Source organism: Enhydra lutris, unplaced genomic scaffold (assembly GCF_002288905.1).
Source record: "Enhydra lutris kenyoni isolate GAN:26980312 unplaced genomic scaffold, ASM228890v2 scaffoldscaffold2, whole genome shotgun sequence".
In the NCBI taxonomy this organism is placed as follows: Eukaryota; Metazoa; Chordata; class Mammalia; order Carnivora; family Mustelidae; genus Enhydra; species Enhydra lutris.
The window spans coordinates 68,580,633-68,608,115 of NW_019154086.1; the positions used below are offsets into that span (position 1 = coordinate 68,580,633).

The 27,483-nt window shown below is 35.2% G+C and overlaps 1 pseudogene; it reads right to left on the reverse strand.

The window, feature by feature from the left end:
• Positions 1–551: 551 nt before the first annotated feature.
• Positions 552–9,664, reverse strand: LOC111146612 (annotated as a pseudogene).
• Between the last annotated feature and the right edge of the window lie 17,819 nt (positions 9,665–27,483).

Sequence of the window (27,483 nt, forward strand, 5' to 3'; positions counted from 1 at the left end):
CTAGAAGATGCACCGATTTTTTAAACCTCGTTTTTCTTAATTTTCCTCATTTTTATTTCAGAAACTTTTTTTTGCCAAAAATCTAAGTCTTTTTTTCATTTTATCGTGTTGTGGTAAGCCATCACAGAGTCTTATTAACATGCAGATCTAGTTCAGTGAGCAAGGATCAGTCATGAGCTAAATTTGATTCCCACTTACATAACAGCCTGTTACTGTCAGTTATTGAATGGAATTTGAAGGAGTCCCTTAAAGATATCAAATTTTCAGACTAAATGCTCCCATAAAAAATTACAATGTTTTTAAATAAATCAACTATTGGTAATATGAGTCATAACTGGACCCTCATCCAAGTAAACATTGTGTTAACCTGAGTTCCTTCACCCAGTGCCCAATAACTACACTGACGACTAGCTCTTTAGTAAAAGGGCAAGACCATGGCTAATCTGCAAGACTTAACTTATTTATGCAAAGAGTGAAAAGAGAAACAATTTTAAATTTCCTTTGGGAACTGTTAACTTCTTCATAGCTTTTCTGAAGTCACCTATAACCTCTTAATTTCTCACATGAATCAGGCTATGCAGAAAGCCAATTGTATATGAAATATTTATCAGTTGAGTGCAGAGTCTGTTGGACATTATCACTGGATAAATCAAGGAGTTACATATGGCTACATAGTGGCCATAGGCCATGACTACCAGAAGGAACATTCTGTAGTTGCATGGAACCAAAAAAATAAATTTGGGTGATGCACTCAGGTAGGGATTTCATTGCATCTTGTCTAAGAAATCGGCCTACATCCTGGGTGTTACAAAGGTTGAAGTGCAGCATCTACAAAGGCTGAAACCACCAAGAGGGAAGCACGTAGGCATGTGAAGATGGGAATCAGTCTGAGGCTGCACTCCATAGTGATGAGGTAGATGACCCAGAACATGAGGGAAATGGAGGAGCTGCAGCCGTGATTGCTCTGTAAGTCCTGTGAGGACAAACTCAGTTACTAGAGTCTTGTTTCCTTCTGACATATCCACACTTGATCACTGTAATGAGAAAATATGTATCAAAGAAATTTACTAAAGATAACACAAAATAATGACATTTTGTTTGCAAATTACATTGTACCTTAGTGTTGTTTTCCACTTAATTAGTATTTTTTTATTTTTTATTTTTATTGTTATGTTAGTCACCAAACTGTACATCATTAGTTTTTGATGTAGTGTTCCAATGTTAATTGTTTGTGCATAACACCCAGTGCTCCATGCATTCAGTGCCCTCCTTAATATGCATCACCAGATTCACCCATCCCTCTATCCCCCTCCCTTCTGAAACCCTTTGTTTGTTTCCTGGAGTCCATAGTCTCTCAAATTTAACTTTCAGCCTATAGTAGGATGGTTTAAAAATTCTTTGTTTAGGTATCTAACCCCAAAATTGAAAAAACCTGAAATAAATGCAAATTTTGAGGCAATATTAAAACTATGTGGAAGACTATCACAAGTAGAAGAGATGCAAATGTAAAACTCTTGTATGTGGAAGAGAAATAGACTAATAACTTTTACATAGATATGACCATGTAATAATTTTTATTACATAGATTCTTAAACAAAGGGAAAGGACAAAAACATATTTGAAATATATTCTGCATATATAGGGTTAATACTTATAAAACACACACATACACATACACAACCTCTTACAACTAGGTAAAAACAAGTTAAATAACCCAATGGAAAAAAATGGGAAAAAAATACAAAGAGACATGTTTATGGGAGAGTAAGTTGACTTGACCAATAAATATATGAAACAATGTTCATCCTCCATATTCATTAGTAATATTTTTAAATTGATACATAATTTTCAGTTGTCAGATAAACAATAAACCAAAATAAGAGATAATATCTACTGATAACAGGAAAGTGAGAAAAGAAGCATTTTCTATTGTAGCTGGTAAAAATACAAATTCTAACAGCCTTTTGAATCTGACATTATCTGTCAAGATTAGAAGTTTATATAAACTTTGATCACCAATAATTTTTATTAATTAATTTTATTATGTTCAGTTAGCCATCATACAGTACATTAGTTTTTGATGTAGTGTTGAATGATTCATTGGTTGTGTGTAACACCCAGTGCTCATCACAACATGTGCCTTCCTTAATACTCATCACCTTGTTACCCCATGCCCCTCCCCTCTGTAACCCTGTTTGGTTCCCAGGCTCTCATGGTTTGTCTCCCTCTCTGATTTCTTCCCATTCAGTTTTCCCTCCCTTCCCCTATGGTCCTCCACACTGTTTCTTACATTCCACATATGAGTGAAATCATATGGTAATTGCCCTTCTCCGCCTGACTTATTTCATTCAGCATAATCCCCTCCAGTTCCATCCATATTGATACAAGTGGTAGGTATTCAACCTTCCTGATGGCTGAGGAATATTCCTTTGTATATATGAATCACATATGTATCCGTTCATATGTTGAAGGTCATCTTGCCTCCTTCCACAGTTTGGCTATTGTGGACATTGCTACTATAAACATTGGGGTGCAGGTGCCCCTTCTTTCCACTATGTCTGTATCTTTGGGGTAAATACCCAGTAGTGAAATTGCTGGGTGGTAGGGTAGTTCTATTTTTAACATCTTAATGAACTGCCACACTGTTTTTCAGAGTGACTGCACATCTTGATTTCCCACCAATAGTGTAGGAGTGTTCCCCTTTCTCCCCATCCTTGCCAACATCTGTCATTAAATGACTTTGTTAATTTTGGCCATTCTAACTGGTGTAAGATGGTATCTCATTGTGGGTTTTTTTTTATTAACATATATTGTATTATTAGCCCCAGGGGTACAGGTCTGTAATACATCAGGCTTACACACTTCACAGCACTCACCATAGCACATACCCTCCCCAATGTCCATAACCCTCTCCCTGCCCTCCACCTCCCAGCAACCCTCAGTTTTTTTGTGAGATTGAGAGTCTCTTATGCTTTGTCTCCCTCTCCATCCCATCTTGTTTCATTTTTTTCCTTCCCTACCCCACAAACCACCCACTCTGCCTCTTAAATTGCTCATATCAGGGAGATCATATGATAATTGTCTTTCTCTGATTGACTTCTTTTGCTCAGCATAATACCCTCTACTTCCATCCATGTTGTTGCAAATGGCAAGATTTCATTTATTTTTTATGGCTGCATAGTATTCCATTGTATATATATACCACCTCTTCTTTATCCATTCATCTGTTGATGGATATCTATGTTCTTTCCATAGGTTGGCTATTGTGAACATTGCTGCTATAAACATTCAGATGCACATGCCCCTTCTGATCACTACATTTGTACCTTTAGGGTAAATACCCAGTAGTGCGATTGCTGGGTTGTAGGGTAGCTCTATTTTCAACTTTTTGAGGAACCTCCGTGCTGTTTTATAGAGTGGCTGCACCAGCTTGTTTTCCCACCAACAGTGTAAGAGGGTTCCCCTTTCTCTACATCCTCGCCAACACCTGTTGTTTCCTGAGTGGTTAATTTTAGCCATTCTGACTGGTGTGAGGTGGTATCTCACTGTCTTTTGATTTGAATTTCCCTGATGCCAAGTGATGTAGAACACTTTTTCATGTGTCTGTTGGCCATCTGGATGTCTTCTTTGCAGAAATGTCTGTTCATGTCCTCTGCCCATTTCTTGATAGGATTATTTGGTTTTGGGGTGTTGAGTTTGATAAGTTCTTTATACATTTCAGATACTATCCTTTTATCTAATATGTTGTTTGCAAATATCTTCTCTCATTTTGTCAGTTGTCTTTTGGTTTTGTTGACTGTTCCCTTTGCTCTGCAAAAGCTTTTGATCTTAATGAAGTCCCCATAGTTCGTCTTTTCCTTTGCTTCCCTTGCCTTTGGTGATGTTTCTAGGAAGAAGTTGCTGTAGCTGAGGTCAAAGAGGTCCTGCCTGTGTTCTCTGTAACATGGATGGATTCCTGTCTCGCATTGAGGTCTTTCATCCACTTTGAGTCTGTTTTTGTGTGTGGTGTAAGGAAATGGTCCAGGTTAATTCTTCTGCATGTGGCTGTCCAGTTTTCCCAACACCATTTGTTGAAGAGAGATTGTCTTTTTTCCATTGGACAGTCTTTCCTCCTTTGTCAAAGATTAGTTGACCATAGAGTTGAGGGTCCATTTCTGGGCTCTCTATTCTGTTCCATTGATCTATGTGTATGTTTTTTTGCCATTACCATACTGTCTTGATGATGATAGCTTTGTAATAGAGGTTGAAGTATGTAATTGTGATGCCACCAACTTTGGCTCTCTTTTTCAACATTTCTCTAGCTATTCAGGGCCTTTTCTGGTTCCATATAAATTTTAGGATTATTTGTTCTATTTCTTTGAAAAAAATTGATGGTATTTTGATAGGGATTGTGTTACACATGTAGATTGCTTTAGGTAGCATAGATATTTTCACAATATTTTTTCTTCCAATCCATGAGCATGGAACATTTTTCCATTTCTTTGTGTCTTCCTCAATTTTTTTCATGAGTACTTTATAGTTTTCTGAGTACAGACTCTTTGCCTCTTTGGTAAGGTTTATTCCTAGGTATCCTGTGATTTTGCATGCAGTTGTAAATGGGACCAAATCCTGTTTGGATTAATTTCTGTTTCTTCTGTCTTGTTGTTAGTGTATAGAAATGCAACTGATTTCTGTGCATTGATTTTATATCCTGAACTTTACTGAATTCCTGTACAAGTTCTAGCAGTTTTGGAGTGGAGTCTTTTGGGTTTTCCACATATAGTATCATATCATCTGCGAAGAGTGATAGTTTGACTTCTTCTTTGCCAATTTGGATGCCTATAATTTCCTTTTGTTGTCTGATTGCTGAAGCTAGGACTTCTAGTACTATGTTAAATAGCAGTGGTGATAACGGACATCCCTGCCGTGTTCCTGACGTTAGCGGAAAAGCTTTCAGTTTCCCTCCATTGAGAATGATATTTGCGGTGGGTTTTTCATAGATGGCTTTGATAATATTGAGGTATGTGCCCTCTATCCCTACACTTTGAAGAGTTTTGATCAGGAAGGGATGCTGTACTTTGTCAAATGCTTTTTCAGCATCTATGGAGAGTATCATATGGTTCTTGTTCTTTCTTTTATTAATGTGTTGTATCACAATGATTGATTTGCAGATGTTGAACCAAACTTGCAGCCCTGGAATAAATCCCACTTGGTTGTGGTGAATAATCCTTTTAATGTACTGTTAAATCCTATTGGCTAGTATTTTGGTGAGAATTTTCACATCTGTGTTCATCAAGGATATTGGTCTGTAGTTCTCTTTTTTGATGGGATCCTTGTCTGGTTTTGGGATCAAGGTGATGCTGGCCTCATAAAATGAGTTTGGAAGTTTTCCTTCCATTTCTATTTTTTGGAACAGTTTCAGGAGAATAGGAGTTAGTTCTCCTTTAAATATTTGGTAGAATTCCCCCAGGAAGCCGTCTGGCCCTGGGCTTTTGTTTGTTTGGAGGTTTTTGATGACTGTTTCAATCTCCTTACTGGTTAGGGGTCTGTTCAGGCTTTCTATTTCTTCCTGGTTCAGTTGTGGTAGTTTATATGTCTCTAGGAATGCATCCATTTCTTCCAGATTGTCAAATTTGCTGGCGTAGAGTTGCTCATAGTATGTTCTTATAATTGTCTGTATTTCTTTGGTGTTAGCTGTGATCTCTCTTCTTTCATTCATGATTTTATTTATTTGGGTCCTTTCTCTTTTCTTTTTGATAAGTCTGGCCAGGGGTTTATTGATCTTATTAATTCTTTCAAAGAACCAGCTCCTAGTTTCATTGATTTCTTCTATTTTTTGTTTGTTTGTTTGTTTGTTTCTATTTCATTGATTTCTGCTCTGATCTTTATGATTTCTCTTCTCCTGCTGGGTTTAGGCTTTCTTTCTTGTTCTTTCTCCAGTTCTTTTAGGTGTAGGGTTAGGTTGTGTACCTGAGACCTTTCTTGTTTCTTGAGAAAGGCTTGTACCGCTATATATTTTCCTCTCAGGACTGCCTTTGTTGTGTCCCACAGATTTTGAACCGTTGTGTTTTCATCATCATTTGTTTCCATGAATTTTTTCAATTCTTCTTTAATTTCCTGGTTGACCCATTCATTCTTTAGAAGGATGCTGCTTAGTCTCCATGTATTTGGGTTCTTTCCAAATCCTCTTATGATTGAGTTCTAGCTTCAGAGCATTGTGGTCTGAAAATATGCAGGGAATGATTCCAATCTTTTGATAACGGTTCAGACCTGATTTAGAACCAAGAATGTGATCTATTCTGTAGAATGTTCCATGTGCACTAGAGAAGAATGTGTATTCTGTTGCTTTGGGATGAAATGTTCTGAATATATCTGTGATGTCCATCTGGTCCAGTGTGTCATTTAAGGCCTTTATTTCCTTGTTGATCTTTTGCTGGGATGATCTGTCCATTTCAGTGAGGGGAGTGTTAAAGTCCCCTGCTATTATTGTATTATTGTCAATGTGTTTCTTTGATTTTGTTATTAATTGGTTTATATAGTTGGCTGCTCCCACGTTAGGGGCATAGATATTTAAAACTGTTAGATCTTCTTGTTGGACAGATACTTTAAGTATGATATAGTGTTCTTCCTCAGCTCTTATTATAGTCTTTGGCTTAAAATCTAATTGATCTGATATAAGGATTGCCACTCCTGCTTTCTTCTGATGTCCATTAGCATGGTAAATTCTTTTCTACCCCCTCACTTTAAATCTGGAGGTGTCTTCACGTTTAAGATGAGTTTCTTGTAGGCAACATATAGATGGGTTTTGTTTTTTTATCCATTCTGATACCCTGTGTCTTTTGATTGGGGCATTTAGCCCATTAACATTCAGGGTAAGTATTGAGAGATATGAATTTAGTGCCATTGTATTTCCTGTAAGGTGACTGTTATTGTATATTGTCTCTGTTTCTTTCTGATCTACTACTTTTAGGGTCTCTCTTTGCTTAGAGGACCCCTTTCAATAGTTCCTGTATAGCTGGTTTGGTATTTGCAAATTCCTTCAGTTTTTGTTTGTCCTGGAAGCTTTTAATCTCTCCTTCTATTTTCAATGATAGCCTAGCTGGATATAGTATTCTTGGCTGCATGTTTTTCTCGTTTAGTACTCTGAATATATCATGCCAGCTCTTTCTGGCCTGCCAGGTCTCTGTGGATAAGTCTGCTGCCAATCTAATATTTTTACCATTGTACATTACAGACTTCTTTTCCCGGGCTGCTTTCAGGATTTTCTCTTTGTCACTAAGACTTGTAAATTTTACTATTAGGTGACGGGGTGTGGACCTATTCTTATTGATTTTGAGGGGGGGGGGTTCTCTGAACCTCCTGGATTTTGATGCTTGTTCCCTTTGCCATATTGGGGAAATTCTCTCCAATAATTCTCTCCAATATACCTATTGGAGAGAATTCTGCTCCCCTCTCTGTTTCCTCTTCTTCTGGAATCCCAATTATTCTAATGTTGTTTCATCTTATGGTGTCACTTATCTCTTGATCTCCCCTCGTGGTCCAGTAGCTGTTTGTCCCTCTTTTGCTCAGCTTCTTTATTCTCTGTCATTTGGTCTTCTATATTGCTAATTCTTTCTTCTGCCTCATTTATCTAGCAGTGAGAGCCTCCATTTTTGATTGCACCTCATTAATAGCTTTTTTGATTTCAACTTGGTTAGATTTTAGTTCTTTTATTTCTCCATAAAGGGCTTTTATATCTCCTGAGAGGGTTTCTCTAATATCTTCCATGCCTTTTTCGAGCCCGGCTAGAACCTTGAGAATCGTCATTCTGAACTCTAGATCTGACATATTACCAATGTCTGTGTTGATTAGGTCCCTAGCCTTTGGTACTGCCTCTTGTTCTTTTTTTTGTGGTGAATTTTTATGCCTTGTCATTTTGTCCAGATAAGAGTATATGAAGGAGCAAGTAAAATACTAAAAGGGTGGCAACAACCCCAGGAAAATATGCTTTAGCCAAATCAGAAGAGATCCCAAATCGTGAGGGGGGAGAAAGGGGATAAAAAGAGGTTCAGAAAGAAAAAAAAAAAAAGGAAAGAAAAGAAAAGAAACAATTAAAAAAAGAAAACCAATAAAGAAAAAAATATAAAAAGGAAAAAAAAATATATATATATATTAGATAAACTAGTTAAAAAATGTTAAAAAAGAAAAGGGTGAAAGTTAAAAAAATTTAGCAGAAGAAGATAAAAAAATTGAAAAAGAAAAAAATTAAATTAACTGCAAGGCTAAAGAATCATGGGGAGAAAGCCATGAGTTCCGTGCTTTGCTTTCTCCTCCTCTGGAATTCCGCTGCTCTCCTTGGTATTGAAACTGCACTCCTTCGTAGGTGAACTTGGTCCTGGCTGAGTTTCTTGTTGATCTTCTGGGGGAGGGGCCTGTTGTAGTGATTCTCAAGTATCTTTGCCCCAGGCGGATTTGCACCGCCCTTACCCGGGGCTGGTCTGAGTAATCCGATCGGGTTTGCTTTCGGGAGCTTTTGTTCCCTGAGCGCTTTCCATAGAGTTCCGGAGGGCAGGAATGAAGATGGCAGCCTCCCGGTCTCCGGCCCGGAGGAGCCGAGAGCCCGGGTCCCCACTCCTCAGTACGCCCTCAGAGAACAGCACCCAATTACTCCCATCACCCTGGCCTCCGGCCGCGCTCCGAGCTGACTGAGCCTGCGACCAGTTCAAGGTAACCCCAAGCTTAGAGCTTACTCCTCGGTTCTGTCTCTGTAGTTGGCTTCCCCGTTCTAATACCTGTAAGCTCTGCGACACTCAGACACCCCTGATCCTTCTGTGACCCTGCGGGACCTGAGGCCACACTGACCCTGCGTGGGCTTCACCCCGGTTAAGCCTCTGGAGCGATGTCCCTCAGGGGAACAGACTTTTAAAAGTCCTGCTTTTGTGCTCCGTTGCTCCGCCACTTGCCGGGAGCCGGCCCCTCCCACCGCGGTCTATCTTCCCGTCGCTTTGGATTCACTTCTCCACCAGTCCTACCTTTCAGAAAGTGGTTGATTTTCCGTTTCTAGAGTTGCTGTTCTTCTTCTCTTCGATCTCCCGTTGGATTTGTAGGTGTTTGCAATCTTTAGATAAGCTAGCTAGCTGATCTCCCGCTACCTGAAGTAGTCTCAGCCTGCTACTTCTCCGCCATCTTGACTCCTCCCCCCACCTCCGCCATTTGTGTTTTTGAATCTAAAGTACATTTCCTGTAAACAGCACATGGTTGTATCTTGTTTAATTTACTCATATTGAATGTTATATTGATATAGTTGGATTTATTTCTGCCACTTGATTACATCTTGTGTCATTTTTCCCCCATCCATTTTTTGTTATCTTTTTCATATTAAGTGGATATTTCCTAGTGTTTCAATACTTTTAATGATTTTTTAATATATTTTGAGTGATTTTCTTAGTGATTGGTCTAGAGCTTATAATATGTATCTTCTCTTATCATAATCTACTTCAGACTTATACTAATTTAAGACCATAGAGATAAGAAAGAAATATACTGATATATCTATATGTAACAGACCCATTGTTACAATGATTGCTTAATATAATGTTTTGACTCTTAAGTTAGCTGTGACATAAAAAGGAAAGAAAGTATATACTTATAAAATTTGTTTTATTAACTTTCTTAATTACCGTTTCTGGTTATCTTCAGTTACCATAGAGTATAATTTCCTTATTCTAGTATATGTTTGTTCCCACATGTTACCTTTGGTTCTGGTTGTCAAATATATTACATTTCTATGCTATGTATATATACATAACATAGAATGTATGTTCTATGTATGTTCTATGTATATATATGTATGTAAATATATATACATAACATGGAATGTTATGTATATATACATGCATACATATATATGTATATGTATGTATATGTACATATATATAGTAATTCATATATAAACATAATAATTCAATTTCATACATATCATTTAATGCATTGCTTTTTAAATCAGCTCACAAAAGACAGGAAAAGAAAAATGTACTATGCTTTTTTAATTAGAACATAGTTACCTTACTGCCACTCTGTTATTTCATGTGGATATAAGTTACTGTCTGGTATTACTTATTTTTAGCCTAAAGAATTTCCTTAATTAAGACAAGTCTACTACTACTAGGTATGAATTCTCTCATTTTTTGTTTATTCTCGAGTATTTCTGTCTTACCTTTATTTTTACAAGATAGTTCTGCTGGATAGAAGATACTTGGTTGAGAGTTTTTTTTTCCTCTAAGTGCTTTGAATATATCATCTTACTTCATTCTAGTCTTTATTGTTTCTGAGGAGAGTTGGCTGTTAATCTTTGTGGTTCTCTTATACATTATGAGGTATTTTTCTCTTTCTACTTTCAATATTTTTCTTAATTTATGGCTTTCAACATTTTAAATATGTGTCTAGAGATAAATCTCTGCATTTATCCTACATTGAGTTTGTTAATCTTCCTCATTGTGCATATTGATCATACACATTTTGACCATGTTTTTCATGGTATTTGGAAAGTTGTGCCAGTCTTTGAGGGTTTATCCTATCTCCTGTAGGCAGAATCTCTGTCTTAGGAAAGAGAATAGTGTAGGATAGAAAAGTCACTTTTCACCAGCTTCCACCCATATTCTCTCTATGGAGGAGAACCTATAAAGGTTAGGGGTATAATGGCAAAGACTGTGCTACCACTTTGCCAACACCACTGCCCTATATAAAATTCTGGACCTGGGGGAAAGGAAATCTTTCAATATTCTCTGAGTGCCAGATCCACTCAAAATACCTCTTCAACTCTAATATCTGGAGGAAATACCATTTAGCTGCTAAGTTTGCTGGAATAGCTCTTTGACAACATAGATTTGGTTGCGTGCAGTACCCAACTCAAGTTTCATGGACTTCCATACTTCTTACCAAGTTTTCATATATTTTGTTAAGTAAGTGCTTCTCGATTTATTGTAAGCACTTTGTTCATCTCCAGAGACTTTGAATGATCACCCTGCTAATTGAGCCATGTTCTTCACATCATTCTGGCAGTCTCCCTCCAAGAAAGATGGGGGTTTCTTTTGTCATTTACATTTATCCTATTTGTCATTCACATCACATCACATCACATCACTGAAGAAATTAAGCATTTGGCCACTTGGATTGACATCAAATACTGTTTTTATTACTTATATCTATGTGTGTAAAAATATAGCTAAGACTAGTGTGATCAACAAAATCTGTGGAATCATATTCCTATCATCTTCTAAGGCTCAGGAAAAATGACATATTTTACAATTTAAATATTTTGTTCTATCTACTACAACATGCTGCCATATCTAAAAATAGAAATTTCTGGAATAAGCAAGTAAAACTTTCACTATGTGCAGATGACATGATACTATATAGAAAACCCTAAATACTGCACCAAAAACCACTAGACTGATAAATGAATTCAGTAAGTTTGCAGAATACAAAACCAATATACAGAAATCTGTTGCATTTCTATACACTAATAATGAAGCAACAGAGAGAGAAATTAAGAAAACAATCCCACTTACAATTGCACCAAAAAATAATAAAACACCTGGGAATAAACTTAACCAAGGAGGTGAAAAACCTGTACCCTGAAAACTTTAATGGAAAGCATTGACAAAAGAAATTGAAGATGACACAAATAGAAAGATATTCCATGCTCATTAATTGGAAGAACAAATACTGGTAAAATGTCCATAGTACCCAAAGCAATCTACAGATTTATTGTAATCCATTCAAAATGCCAGCAGAACTAGAGCACATTTTTTTCCACAGAACTAGAACAAATAATCCTAAAGTTTCTATAAAACCACAAATACCCCAAATAGTCAAAGCAGTCTTGAAAAAGAACAAAACTAGAAGTTTTACAATCCCAGATGTAAAAATATACTACAAAGCTGTAATATGGTACACATAAAATAGACACATAGATTAAAAGAATAGAATAGAGAGCCCAGAAACAAGTCCATGATTATACAGTCAGTTAATCTTCAACAAAGGAGGCAAGAATATGCATTGGGAAAATGACAATCTCTTCAACAAATGGTATTGAAAAAACTGGACAGCTACATGCAAAAGAATGAAACTGTATGACTTCCTTACAGCATACACAAAAATAAACTCAAAATGGGTTAAGTACTTAAATGTGAGATCTGAAACCACAAAAATCCTAGAAGAGAGCACAAGAAGTAATACCTCTGACATTGGCCATAGCAAATTTTTTCTGGATGTGTCTCTTGAGGCAAGGAAAAATAAAGCAAAAATAAACCATTGGAACTTCACCAAAATAAAAGGCTTCTGCGCAGCAAAAGAATAGTCAACAAAAGTAAAAGGCAGCCTACTGAATGAGAGATGATATTTGCAAATGACATATCTAATAAAGGGTTAGTATCCAAAATATATAAAGAACGTCTATAACTCAACATCCAAAAACTAAATAATCCAATTTAAAAATGGGCAAAAGGCAAGAACAGCCATTTCTCCAAAGAAGACATACAGATGGCCAACAGACACATGAAAAGATGCTCAACATTACTCATTATCAGGGACATTCAAATAAAAACCACAATGAGATATCACGTCACACCTGTCAGAATGGCTAAAATAAAAATCACAAGAAACAAGTATTGGCAGGGATGTGGAGGAAAACGAACACTCACTCACTGTTGGTGGGAATGCAAACTGGTGCAGCCACTGTGGAAAACAGTGTGGAAATTTATCAAAAAACTAAAACTAGGACTACCCTATGTGCTACAACATGGATGGAGTTAGAGAGTATAATGCTAAACCAAAAAAGGCAGTGAGAAAAAGATAAATTCCATATAATTTCACTCATTTATGGAATTTAAGAAACAAAACAAATTTAAAAAGAAAAAGAGATAAACAAAAAAAATAGACTCTTAACTACAGAGAGGGAAAAAAAAAATGGTTACCAGAAGGGAGGGGGTTAAGGGAATGTAGGAAATAGGTGAAAGGTTTTAAGAGTATACTTATCATAAAGAACACTGAGTAATACATAGAATTGTTTAATCACTATATTGTACACCTGAAACTAATATAACAGTATGTTAACTATACTGGCATTTTTTTTAAGTACAGAGACATATATCATGAGAGAAGTAGATAATGTGAAGAATCTATTTGTGCATTTATCAAGTAATAAAGACACATTTTGAGATTAGAAGATTAGTGAGAAAGAGGAAATGTGCAAAAAAGTCTCATTGGCCAACTGACTACAAATTTAAAGAAAAAGACCTATATCCCAAATTCACAACATTCTTAAGGTCACAATTATTTTTTTGAAGAACCATGATTTTCATGTGAAGAATGAATTTGTAAATATGGAATGTCTGAGGAAAGCCAAATTCTGAGCACCCAATGGAAACTGCAGGTGCTGGTATGAGATGCCAGATTCTTTTTTTTTTTTTTAAGATTTTGTTTATTTGACAGACAGAGATCACAAGGAGGCAGAGAGGCAGGCAAAGAGAGAGGGGGAAGCAGGGTCCCGCTGAGCAGAGAGCCCGACAGGGGGCTTAAACCCAGGACCCTGAGATCATGACCTGAGCAGAAGGCAGAGGTTTAACCCACTGAACCACCCAGGTACCCCAAGATGTTGGTTTCTAAACACTGTTCCTCACATGAAGAAATGATGTTCCATAGAACAATAACTACTTTTATGCTTGAGGAACATTAGTATCTAGTGAGTATGGAAAATCTTATTCATAAAAAAGAGAAAAGTATTTTTCCAAAAATCATTAGACTTTTCAAGAAAATGCAGAGGCCAGCATGAAAGAAATCTTACTGTGAAAATTTGAAACAACTTGAGGAGCCAAGAAGTTTATGGTGCTATAACATGTAAAATGAAAAATATTCTTGAATCCTTTTTGATAATTAAAAAAAGTGCAGGGGGAGGTAAACTTCTACCTTACTGAGGGATATTAATTACTACTAAACTGATAGAATCATAGAGTACAATTTAGCAGCTACAGTGTGAGAAATGATTCAATGTTGTTTTAACTTTGAAAGAGACACTGTCAATATTTCTAGTGTACTTGTTTCTATAAAAGTCTAAGTTTTTACCTTACAACATTTGACACATTTAAATTGTAGCAATAAAGTCTGACAGTGAAATAAATAAATAAAATAAAATAAAATAAAAATGGAATAAATGCAAGCTGCCTTCCCTTATTTTGAAGACTGATTAATGGAGGAGTTTAAATGCCATTTACTATTATTTAAATATGACTTAAGGATGAAAAACTTATAATTACAGTTATCCCAGGATTGCTTAAATAATTTGCAGTAGATTATTTCTTAAAGCATAATCCAAAGTCCATAAGAATCATAATTACCTAGATGTTTATTACAATGCAGAAACCCTGACTCTATCAAAGATCTGATGAATCAAATAAGTCTAAATATGTGCATACTAAAATATGAGAATATACTCAAGTGAATAAACTCTACCATTTGCAATTCTTCCCTTAAGCTGAAGGTTGCTAATGTTATATAAAAATAATTGCAAATGTTACATAGGTGTATATAAACAAGTAGGAAATAGACACATTTTAAGAACTCAACTGATGTGAATTAATTTATTTCACTATAATATAAACAAAAATGGAGTACTATTTAACAAAAATGAAACACCTTCTACAATAAGGAACTCTGAAAAGGCCTAAGAAATAATCATTCCAGAAAGAACTACACTCACTTTATCTGAATAGTCTATGACTATTTGATGATTGAACAGAAATCAGTGTTAGCAATTTTTATACATATTTCCTTTCAGAAAACTAAATTTTGTGTCAATTTTTACTATTTACAATCATTTGAAGATTTTTCTCCTCCCCTCATGTAAAAGAATATACTTTTTACTTTTTTAGAAAAAAAAAACTCTATGCTTCATTAATCATAAAAACCCAGAACAATGAAGAGAGGTACCATAGGAACTTAGCTAAATCCCCCATGAAATTTCCATTTTGATGTAAGTGTCACAATAGTCATTAAACAGGAAAAGTTCTGACTTAATTATAATCACCTAATCTTGAGCAACTTGTTTCTCAAGCTTTAAGAAGTAACTATTGTCAAGAACTGGTGTTAGTCTGCTGTGTTCATGCTGCCAGAAGATATGAGCCAACCAGGTTAGAGGCAAAGGATTTTATTACTCACAGCATTACTCAGCTTTTGTGCCAGTTCCTTGAAACTTTAAGACCCACGGAAAATTGTATTCCAACAATCATTATAGAGAATTCTCAACCCTGGATGGACATTAGAGCCATGCAGGGAACCTCGAAAAAATACTGAGCCTAACCCTTAACAATTCTGATCGTATTTAACCTGTTGGGTCCTGATGTTACTATTTCTTACAGTTGCTCCAGGTAATTCTTTTTGTAATCAAAAATGAGAACCACCAACTTATTTTTTTAGAGGAAGGTATGGTAAAAGAAAACAAACAAGACAAAATCCAATACTTTTCATTAATTACATTACTGCTTATCTCCAGGGTCTGATGAGTAAGAGGATTATATAGCTTTAAAATACCCTGTGAACTGGTAGCACCTGAAATGCTCCTACTCACATTTTCCAGTTTCCACCACAAACTCCAGTTTCCTCATTTGTAAAATGAGAACAAAACAGTTTTACTTTATAAGGTTCTCTGATGATTAAATGAGGTAATACTTATACTTGGAACACTGCCTTAAATGGATGTCATATAAATGTTTGCTAAATAAATAGATCTTTATATGGTATATCCCATATGGTAAAAATGTTTTCAAAATGTGTAAATTTTATGTTTATACTTTAAAATTACATAAAAACATATGTATATTCTTTTTAAAAAAAGAACATAATGCATTCTTCACTAAATATCTATGTATGAGCCTTCTATATTCTGAGACTTACGGTAAGCTGTGCCACTTGAGAATATTCAACTCAATCCCATTAGTGACTACTTAAAGAAGAAATAGCTCAGTAAATTCTTATAAAGTAGTTCCCTAGAAATTCACTTTAGCACATGTTCCTTCCAAGAAAACATTTTATTCAATCTATGAAAGGAGAGAACGGCATAGAAAAAAAAGCATATAAATAGTTTTCCAGACTTCACTGAATAGTTTTATGTCCTTTTATTCACTCTGCTAAAAATCTAGCCAGTACAATCCAAATAACTATGATTAGAGTAACAAAGTACATATGTAACTGGGAAATGTACCTTGTGCCATAAGTAATTTAGAATGAATCTTTTAGTCTACTTCTTCTCAGTATGCTGGGATATACACCCTCTGGGAGAGGGAGAGGGCTTAAAATGCTGGGTATCAGTAGAACCTAAAAAAATGTTACTGAGGATTTCTGCACTCATGAATGATACAGGAGGCTATTGTCATCATGTAATGTTCTTTAAAGGAATTTAAAATTAATGTGAAGCACGAAGAAAAATAACTTGAATACAATGATGTTCATTTGAGTGGAGAAAAAAATTGTAAAATGCTCAAGATTAAAATTTTCTACAACAAAAAAGAACATTATGGAAAGCAAAAAATATAGGTTGAAGAATTAAAGGATGAAGACAGAAAAATTTATATGGAATTGTAGGAAGCTACTAAGAAAATAAAAAGGGGAATTTCATGGCAGAATAAATTAGCCAAACATCTTTAGATGTAGGAGGGTGGATGCAGGATACTTTGTAAAGGAAGCTAAATAACTACTTACCTAAGCAGAGTTGAGAAAGTTTTGGACAAGATTTTTTGCTTTTCTCTTTGGTATACCTGGTAGAAGATATGTGAACTAAAAATGTTACAGAGCAAACAATATATAGAGCAAACAAGGTCAAATAAAGGAACATCATAGGGATCTTTTTTAATGTTCAGCAGTCTAGAATAAGTGTGATGTAATTATTTCATTAATTTTTCTTCTGTTCTCTTTTGAAAGTTGCAGAAATAAAGAAAAACACATTACAATAGTTCCTCCCTGAATCTGACAAACCAAGTTATAGCTATATTCACTTTAAATATTGTTTTGCTACCTTGCTTCTCAGAAGTATCTTCTGAAGAGGTTCATTTTTGAATGGAGGGTCAAAAGGATTGAGAAAGTTTCTGAAGTCAATAATACCAATTTGACAATATGTGCATATTATGCATTGAGAACTGGTCATTTCCAAATATACTGTAGAAGCCAGTTGACTATAGCTATCAATTTATTCCATAATTGAGTTGTAAAGGGCCATGAATGCTGACATTGATGGAGCTCAGGAAAGAAGAAGCAAGTGAGAATCCATAGTTGACAAGGACCTGATTTGAATCAAGATTAATAAGGATTGATATTAATAATGATTGAATTAATCAAAAGCCTATGTAATTTGAATCCCAATTTAAAGTCTCTCATTATTAGCCCAGCACTCATTTAGAAGAGATGTTTGGGGATTGGTAATGGAAATATCGGCTAATAATGTCCATTGCTCCTCACACAAGAATTGGAGAGTTATTTAGTGAAACTGTTATCTAATTTCCTGTCACCAAACTTTTGCAAATTTCCCTTAGGTAGTTCCTCATTATTTCAAATAATTACCATTCTCTTGGCACCCTGTTAAACTTTTTTATTCCCCATAGAAGCAAAGATGATCACTCTCAAGGCTAGTATAACAGAAGTCATAACATAAGCTATATTTCAATCATTATAATTGTTGACTTCATACTTAACTCTCTAAGAGCCCTAAATAAATTTGCACTGAAAGGAGAGCTCCCTTGTGCCAGTTTCTCCTCAGATCAAGACCAAGTGACTTTTCCCTGAGCTAGTCTCTTCTCACTTAATTACCCACCTTGGATATTGACCTAAGGTTACCTGTTCAGAGGGTAGTTAACTAACCCAAAAGACTGGCTCTGACATTTCCTGAGCCATTTAAAAACAGGCTTAAAAATTCAGTTTTATAGCTCACCAAAGTAAGAGATATAAGGTTTTTTATCTTTTATCCCTAATTTATCTTCATTCCCCTTATTGGATACACGATAATTTATAGTCTTCAATGCTCCAAGAATCCATTAATAAGAGTTATATACATATTGACAGCTAAATAAGTGTGAAATCTGACAGTAGTATATTTGTCCTAAAGTATATACATATGCAAATTTTCAAGTGTTACATGTGCCCTCCCTACCTTTGTTTAACATCCTCTTAAGGTTACCCTAAAGAGGACCAATCCTCTATGGTTACAAAGTGATAACCAAAACAAAAGTGCTGTCTGACTAGTGATAGCTTTATATGTTGTTTAATGTGAATAAATAGTTATGGAACTTATAGATGACATGGATCAGTCTTGCTGTAGAATCCAAGTATCATATTGTCTGAGGACTCAACTTTTATGGTCATAGAGAACATTAACATTTTTGACTTCTTTGTCCTTCACTTGAATTTTAATATCCTATTGATACCAGGTTTTATTAATTACCACTATCCACTCCATTAAGAACAGGATCACCATATTGATTTAGTTCTCTGCTTGTTAACAGTGCCTGATGTATTTAACATTACACTAAGTGTAATTTCTGTGGAATTTAAGACTAGATTGACAAATAATAGTCAAGAGGTGTACAGAATTCTCCTAAGGCAGCAACAGAATTTCAACATCTCCTTAATCCAGTTTCCATTGATGAAGATAAAAGCTCTGAAAAGAATAAAGTAAATGTACTATAGCCCAGCTATGGCCTTTAGGAATGGACACCATGGTTGACACAGACTTGGGAAATTATAAACCCAAGACTTGACATTATTTCTGTTTAAACAGTAAAGAACGCATGGAGTTCCTTATTTTGCTCTAAAGGATATATAGTAAAATATGGAGATCTGTGAAGGTCAAAATGTCCCTAACATCATTATCATGTAGAAAAATATAGTGGCTTCTATCCTGAGCCCTTAAAGTGGATTTGACTCACCTTCATACCAGAAAAGTTTTTTTTCTTTAAAGGCATACAATAGATTTAGTTGATTTATTTGTGCCCTGTGTCATCTAAACATAATTAATGTTGGCTCCTAAAAATTAATTTAATCCTTTTCATCCATAGGGTTTCCATGAGATACTGGAAACCAGAAGAATATAAATCTCTCCCACACATCCTCAAATTAAAAAAAAATACTATTGAAAAAAAGAAAACAAAAATATCCATAAAAAGAAACCTGGGTGGTTCAGTTGGTTAAGTAAAAGACTCTTGGTTCTCTTGGTTTCTGGTCCTGTCATGATCTCACGCATTGTGAGTTGGAGCCCTCTGCAGTGCCCTCCATGAGGCTCCATGCTCAGCAGGGAGTCTGCTTGAGGATTCTCTCCCTCTGCCCCTTCCTGACTCACATGTGCATACATGCATACACTCTAAAATAAATAAACAAATCTCTTTAAAAATAGCCATAAAACACATCTCCCATATACCTAGGAAACAGAGAATACTATGAACTTTAATTTACAGATAAGCAGTAAATTATACCGAAAAATTCACTCTGGAGCCTGGACCTGACTATAGAAAAGACAGAAACTCTACATGGAAAAAGAGAGAAAGAGGGAAAAAAAAAAAAAACATACAGACACAGATAAATTCAATCCCAAAAATATAAATTTCCATCCTGAGTGAAGAAAATACCAAGAACCAGCCTGAAACTTGATAGTTAAGAGCAAAGAGAAAATCACAAAATCAGAAGATACTTAGAACTCTCCTCCAAGGCAGGTCCTAGAAATTTGAAACTTTCATTTTACTTAGACCACCAGAAGGATATGGTGAACTACAAAAATCTAGTAAACTAACTAAATCCATTCTATACATATGTCAACACCTATAAGTGATGGTCCTGGGAAAATAACTTTTCAAAAGACCAGAAAACAACTGAGAATATACACAGTAAGCTATGACAATATAAAAATTAATTCATTCCTACATTTTCCCCCTAAAAACACCCAAACAGGACAACATGATTATAACATAGAATCACATGATACAAACTCAAATTAAACATCCTTAAATATGCAAATATATAAGAAAAATAATTTAAATAAAAAATTCTTTTTTTTTTAATAATTATTTTTCTTAAACTAGCAACTGATATGGACCAATATTAAGATCTGAAATAAGGTGACCAGATTCAGGAAAGAATTAAAGAAAAAACATTCTTTGATATAGACTTATATATAAGGTGCCAAGAAAAATAGATTTTTTTGCAAAAAATTGAATGTGATAGCCAGTTTCCAAAAAATGATCTACATGTCCTAGTACTCATGATCTTGTGTAGTCCTGCCTACATGGAATCTGGGCTGGCCCAGTGACTCTATTTAAACAATAGAATGCAGCAAAAGTGATGCAGTGCAGATTCAAGCCTAAGGAGTTGCTTTTACTTTTGGATCCTGAGAGATCACATGGAGAGAGAGAGGCCCAAAGACTCCAATATATCAGCTAATCCCAGTGTTCTAGCCATCTTCACCAATGGAACAGATATATGAATGAGCCATGTTGGAAAATCTAAAACAATTATGCCTACAGATTACTGCAGATCAGCTGACATTACATGGAGCAAAATAACAGCTCATTTGAGCCTGGTCAATCCACAGAATTGTGAGATAATAATTAGATTGTTGGTAGGTCACTAAATTTTGGTGATTTTTTACACATAAATAAATAAGAGAAACATTCAGAAAACTTATGAAAAAAGCCAAGGGAGAAAAACAAAAATAAAAAGAGGTAAAAATGATTAGAGAAAAAATTATTGATATAGCTGATATGCAAATAAAATCCAACATATATGTAATGAGTCCCTGAAGAAGAAAAATAAATCAATTAAATAGAATCATGAATATTATAATCTAAGAATACTTTTCAGAAATAAGAATATATTATGCATTATTAATAAGTTAATTATATGCTTTGGAAAATTAAATAATCTGTTTGAGTCATAGTATATTAAAACTATTAAATTTTAAAATAAAAGGAATAAATACCCTCTGGGCTTCCAGACAAAAGAAAGAATATCAGGTTGGCATGAGATACTTTCAATGGCAATATATAAATCCAGACATATGCAGTGGAGCAATATTTCTAGAAATTTGGGAAAAGAATTTTTAATGATTTGTATCTATGACCTTATTTTTCTCTTTGTGTTTAATCTCACCCTGGTTTCAATCTGTTTTTCATGCTATCACAAGAAATGAACTTCCAAAATGTATTTTTTTATCTTGCTCATCACCTTTCAGTTGTACCTCCTTTGCCTATAATAAATCCAATTCATTAGCATGACATAAGTCGTTTTCCATTGTTTAATCCCTGCTTACATCTCCAGTATTATCTATGATATCACCATCTTCCATCACCTTCTGTTTCAGCTAGATTTAACCACAAGATTCAAACTTGGAGCATTATTTTTATATATTATGCTCCCTCATTCTGGCATGAGTGCCTTGTGGACTCTTGCTAACTCATATGCTTCTAGTCCTATATCAATGCCGTCTCTTCTAGGAAGTTATTTATGATCCCCCCCCCATTATTACCATAAAGTAGACTTGAGCTGCATCTCTTTTATACCAACTCTATTTCTTGTACTTCTTTTTAATTTTTTTAAGATTTTATTTATTTATTTGACAGACAAAGATCACAAGTAGGCAGAGAGGCAGGCGGCTGCGGGGGGGGGGGGGGAGCAGGCTCCCTGCTGAGAAGAGAGCCCAATGTGGGGCTCGACCCTAGGACCCTGGAATCATGACCTGAGCCGAAGCCAGAGGCTCAACCCACTGAGCCACCCAGGCGCCCCTCTTTATAATTTTTTAAAGGATTTTATTTTTAAGTGATCTCTGTATCCAACATGGAGACTGGACTCACAACCCTAAGATCAAGAATTGTATACCACCAAATGAGCCAGCCAGGTGTCCCCCTTATACTTCTTTTATGGCACTTTCATTCTCTATTACAGTCAAAATTTTTCCAAATGCATTTCTTTCTCTAGACTGTAAGTTCTTTGAAAATAATAACTGGCTAAATTTATCTGTTAGATGTTTAATAAGTTTTCTTAAACAAATACATGAATGAATGAATGAATGAATGAATGAACTAATTAATTTGGCATGAGTAATAAAGAATAAAGTTGAAAGAAGCAACTGAATGCTTTCAGGATGGTCAAGCTTCTTAGAATTCTACTGGACACACTTTATTATTTATTTATTTGAGAGAGAGGAGAGCACAAGCAGGGGCAGAGGCAGAGGGAAAGGGAGAAGCAGGCTCCCAGCTGAGCAGGGAGCCGACCTGGGGCTCAATCCCAGGACCCTGAGCTCATGACCTGAGCTGAAAGCAGACACATAACCAATTGAGCCACCCAGGTGCTTCTGAAGGACACACTTTAGAAATGAAAGATGAAGAAGGTTTTCCATTTGAGAAAGAAGGGAGCAATAGGACCAAAGTCACAGAAACAAGTAAATTACATATTTAATGCAAGAATGCAGAATATTTGCTTGGTTCCTTTATGGATCTTCACAGTATGCTAATAAATGTAGACTCTATTACATAGCCAAAAAAGTACTAGGAGATTTTAGTCAGAGGTAACAAATGATAGAAAACAATGTCTTATATTTCAGTTTTCCCCAGGGAAAAAGTAACTGTTGTGAGGCTTGAACTTCCACTGTACACAGATAGAAAGCTGGACAAATATATGAAAAGCTGTTTCAGAAAGCAGACAAGAGGCAGCATAGAACTGCTGTGACACCTAAGAACATATGAAGTGAGCCTTGTCATGTTCAGTCAAATGCTAGTCTAGATATTGCTGTGAAAGTATTTTCTAGATCAAATTAACATTTACAGTCCGTCAACTTTTAAGTAAAGGAGATTACTGTAAATAATCTGAGTGAGGCTCATCCAGTCAGTAGAAGGTCTTAAGAGCAAAAGCTGAAGTTTCCTGGAGATAAAGAAATTCTTCCTCAAGACTATAATAGAGAAATACTGCCTGAGTTTCCAGCATGCCCTGTGAATTTCAGACTTGCCAGTCCCCACAATCATGAGAACCAATTCCTTAAAATAAGTATCTTTATTGGTTCTGCTTCTCTGGAGAACTCTAACTGATATATATGGTCAGATAATTTTTTTCAAGAGTACCAGTGTAATTCAATGATAGAAGAGATAATCTTTTCCAAAAATCCAAAAAAAAAAAAAGATAATCCAAAATCAAAAAAAGATAATCTTTTCCAAAAATCCAAAAAGATAATCTTTTCCAAAAATAAAAAAAAAAGGATTTTTAAAAACTGGATATTTGTTTGAAAATAAATAAACCTCAACACTTATCCCATAAATAAAAAGCAAATTAGAATAATTCTCAGAGCTAAATGTTAAAATTTAAACTCTAAAACCTCTAGAAAAATACAGAGGACAAAACTTCCCTGACCTTAAGGTAAGGCATAGGTTTCTCAGATGATAAAATATGCAGTGACCAGTAAAAAAAAAAAAAAATGATACATGGGACTTTAATAAAATGGAAACTTTTGTAGCAACATAATAACTAGAATTAAGTGTTAATTATGGCATCATAATATTAGCTGACATAATACTATTTACCAAACATTATTTTATTTTTTTAAAGATTTATTTATTTTAGAGAGAATGTGAGCAGGAGTCGGGGCAAAGGGAGAGAGAGAGAAACAGACTACACAGCTGAGTACCCAGGTACCCCTAAACATTATTTTAATCTCAAATTCACACTGATGCTGAAATACAGTATTTGGTGGTTCACATATAAACCTAAATTAATGGCGCCTGGGTGGCTCAGTTGGTTGTGACTGCCTTCAGCTCAGGTCATGATCCTGGAGTCCTGAGATCAAGTCCTGCATTGGGCTCCCAGCTCCATGGGGAGGGAGTTTGCTTCCCCCTCTGACCTTCTCCCCCTCATGCTCTCTCTCACTCTCTGTCTCACTCTCTCTCTCTCAAATAAAAAAATAATATCTTTTAAAAAAATAAACTGAAATTAAAATGTAAATTATCTAGACATTAACCCTCTGCATGAAAAGATACTTTGGGAAATTATCCTTACTCTCTAGTTTGTGTAATACATCTGGAAAAGGTAATCTTAAAATACATCTGGGAGGAAAAGGTAAATTTAGCTTAGTGAAAATTACATATACAATTGAATGCTTCTATTCTATATCTACAGGAATTTTAAGTAATAATGAATAATGGGGGAAAAGGATGATATAGTTCCTGCTTTTTCTTGTAGTTTTCATTTGTCTATTTTTAATCCATCAAATATTTAGAAATTGGGGTATTGAAAAATATAAGAATTGTGGCCCCTGGATGGTTCAGTCAGTTAAGCATCTGACTCTTGATTTCAGCTCAGGTCTTGATCTCAGGGTCACGAGTTCAAGCCCCATGTTGGGCCTCCATGCTAGGCATGGACCCTACTTTAAAAAAAGGGGGAGGGTAAAAAGTATAAGAACCATGTGTATATGGTCAATTAATTTACTACAGAGGAGACAAGAATATGTAATAGGGAAAGGACAGTTTCTTCAAGAGTGTTGGGAAAACTGGACAGCCATGTGCAAAAGAATGAAATAAGACCACTATATTGTGTATTGAGGCCATACAAAAAAATTAGTTCAACAAAGAGTAAGGACTTGGATGTAAGACCTGAAGCCATAAAATTCCAAAAGAAAACAGAGAGTAAGGTCCTTGACATCAGTCTTAGCAATGACTTTTTGGAGTTGACTACAATTGCAAAGGCAACAAACAAAAGGAAAGGTATTTGCAAACAATATATCTGATAAGGAATTAGTATCCAAAATATATTACAATCTCATACAACTTAATGGGGGAAAAAAAAAAAATCCAGTTTAAAAATAGGCAGAGAGCCTAAAAATGAATGAATGAATGAATGAATGAATGAATTTTCCAAAGAAGACATACAGATGGCCAATACCTACATGAAAAGACTCTCAACATCACTAATCATCAGAGAAATGCAAATGAAATCCACAGTGTAAAATCATCTCAGACCTGTTGGAATGGCTATTATCCAATAAACAAATGTGGGTGAGGATGTGAAGAAGAAAGAACCCTTTGTGCACTGTTGATGTAAATGTAAATTCGTACAGCCACTATGGAAAACAGTAAAAAGGTTCTTTTTTTTTTTTTTTTTTAAGTCACAAGTTGAACTACCATATGATCCAAGAATTTCACTTCTGGGTATGTGTCTGAAGGAACTGAAACTCTTATTTTAAAGAGATTGTTTTAACTGGGTTATACGTTTTTTGAATGTTCAGTTTGAGAAGTTCTTTATAGATCTTGGTTATCAGCCCTTTATCTATAATGTCATCTGCAAATATCTTCCCCCATTCCATGGGCTGCCTCTTAGTTTTGTTGACTGTTTCCTTTGCTGTGCAGAAGCTTTTTATCTTAATGAAGTCCCAAAAGTTCACTTTTGCTTTTGTTTCACTTGCCTTTGGAGACATATCTTAAAAGAAATTACTGTGGCCAATGTCGAAAAAGTTACTGCCTATGTTCTCCTCTAGGGTTTTTTGGATTCCTGTCTCACATTGAGGTCTTTCATCCATTTTAAGTTCATCTTTGTGTATGATGTAAGGGAATGGTCCAGTTTCATTCTTCTATATGTAGCTGGCCAATTTTCCCAGCACCACTTATTGAAGAGACTGTCTTTTTTACCATTGGGTATTTTTTCCTGATTTGTCAAAGACTGGCTGATCATAGATTTGAGAGTCCATTTCTGGAGTCTCTATTCTTTTGCATTGGTCTATGTATCTGTTTTTGTGCCAATACCATGCTATCTTGGTAATCACAACTTTGTAATATAGTTTGAAGTCAGGCAATGTGACGGTCCCAGCTTTGTTTTTCTTTTTCATCATTCCCTTGGCAATTTGGGGTCTTTTCTGGTTCCATACAAATTTTAGGATTTTTTGTTCCAGCTTCTTGAAAAATACCAATGGTATTTAAATAGGGATGGCATTGAAAGTGTAAATAGCTCTGGGGAGGATAGACATTCTAACAATGTTTGTTCTTCCAATCCATGAGCATGGAATATTTTTCCATCTTGTGTCTTCCTCAATTTCTTTCACAATTGTTCTGTAGTTTCTAGAGTATAGACCCTTTACCTCTTTAGGTACCTTATGGTTTTTGTTGCTATTGTGAACAGAATTGATTCCTTAATTTCTCTTTCTACAGTTACATCATTAGTGTATAGAAAAGCCATTGATTTCTGTGCACTGATTTTATATCCTGCCACATTGCTGAATTGCTTTATGAGTTCTAGTAATTTAGAAGTGGAGTCTTTTGAGTTTTCCTCATAAAACATCATGTCATCTGCAAAGAGGGAGAGTTTTACTTCTTCTTTGCCAATTTGCATGCCTTTATTTTTGTTGTCTGATTGCTGAGGCTAGGACTTCTAGCACTATGCTGAACAATAGTGGTGAAAGTGGGCATCTCTGTTGTGTTCCTGACCTCAAGGGAAAAGCTCTCAGATTTTCCCCATTGATAATGATATTCACTGTGAGCTTTTCATAGATGGTTTTTATGATATTGAGGAATGTTCCCTCTCTATATATACTCTGAAGAGTTTTAATCAGGAACAGATGTTGTATTTTGTCAAATGCTTTCTCTGTATCAAATGAGAGGATCATATGGTTCTTGTCTTTTCTTTTATTGGTGTGCTCTACCAAGTGGATCGATTTGCGAATGTTGAACTACCCTCACATCACAGGCATAAAACCTACTTGCTCATGGTGAATAATCCTTTTAATGTACTGTTGGATCCTACTAGCTAGGATCTTGTTGAGTATTTTGGCATCCATGTTCATCAGGGAAATTAGTCTGTAATTCTCCTTTTTGTTGGGGTCTTTGCCTGGTTTGGGGATCAGAGGAACGCTGACTTCATAGAGTGAGTTTGGAAATTTTCGTTCTGTTTCTATTTTTTGGAACAGCTTCAATAGAATAAGTATTATTTCTTCTTTAAATGTTTGGTAGAATTTCCCTGGAAAGCCATCTGGCCCTGTACCTTTTGTTTTCTTGGGAGGTTTTTGGTTATTGCTTCAGTTTTGATACTGGCTATTGGTCTATTCAGATTGCCTATTTCTTCCTGTTTCAGTCTTGGTAGTTTGTAAGTTTCCAGAAAGGCATCTGTTTCTTCCAGGTTGCTTAATTTGTTGGCATACAGTTGTTGTTATACTTAACTAATGAATCACCGAACACAATATAAAAAATAATACATAATAAAAACAAAATTTAAAAAGTCAAAATTTCATAGGCTAAAATGCATAATTATAATTGAGTAGAAAATATTCTCTATCTGCTGGTAATAAGGGATTGTGTTAGTTACTAAATGTTTATGAATAAATGACTGAATAAGAACAAAAAATTTGAAAAAAAAAAGATAGTTTTACCCTCATGTCCATTGTAGCACTATTTCAATAGCCACGACATGGAAACAACCTGTCTATCAACAGAAAAATGCATAAAGAAATTGTGATACACACAC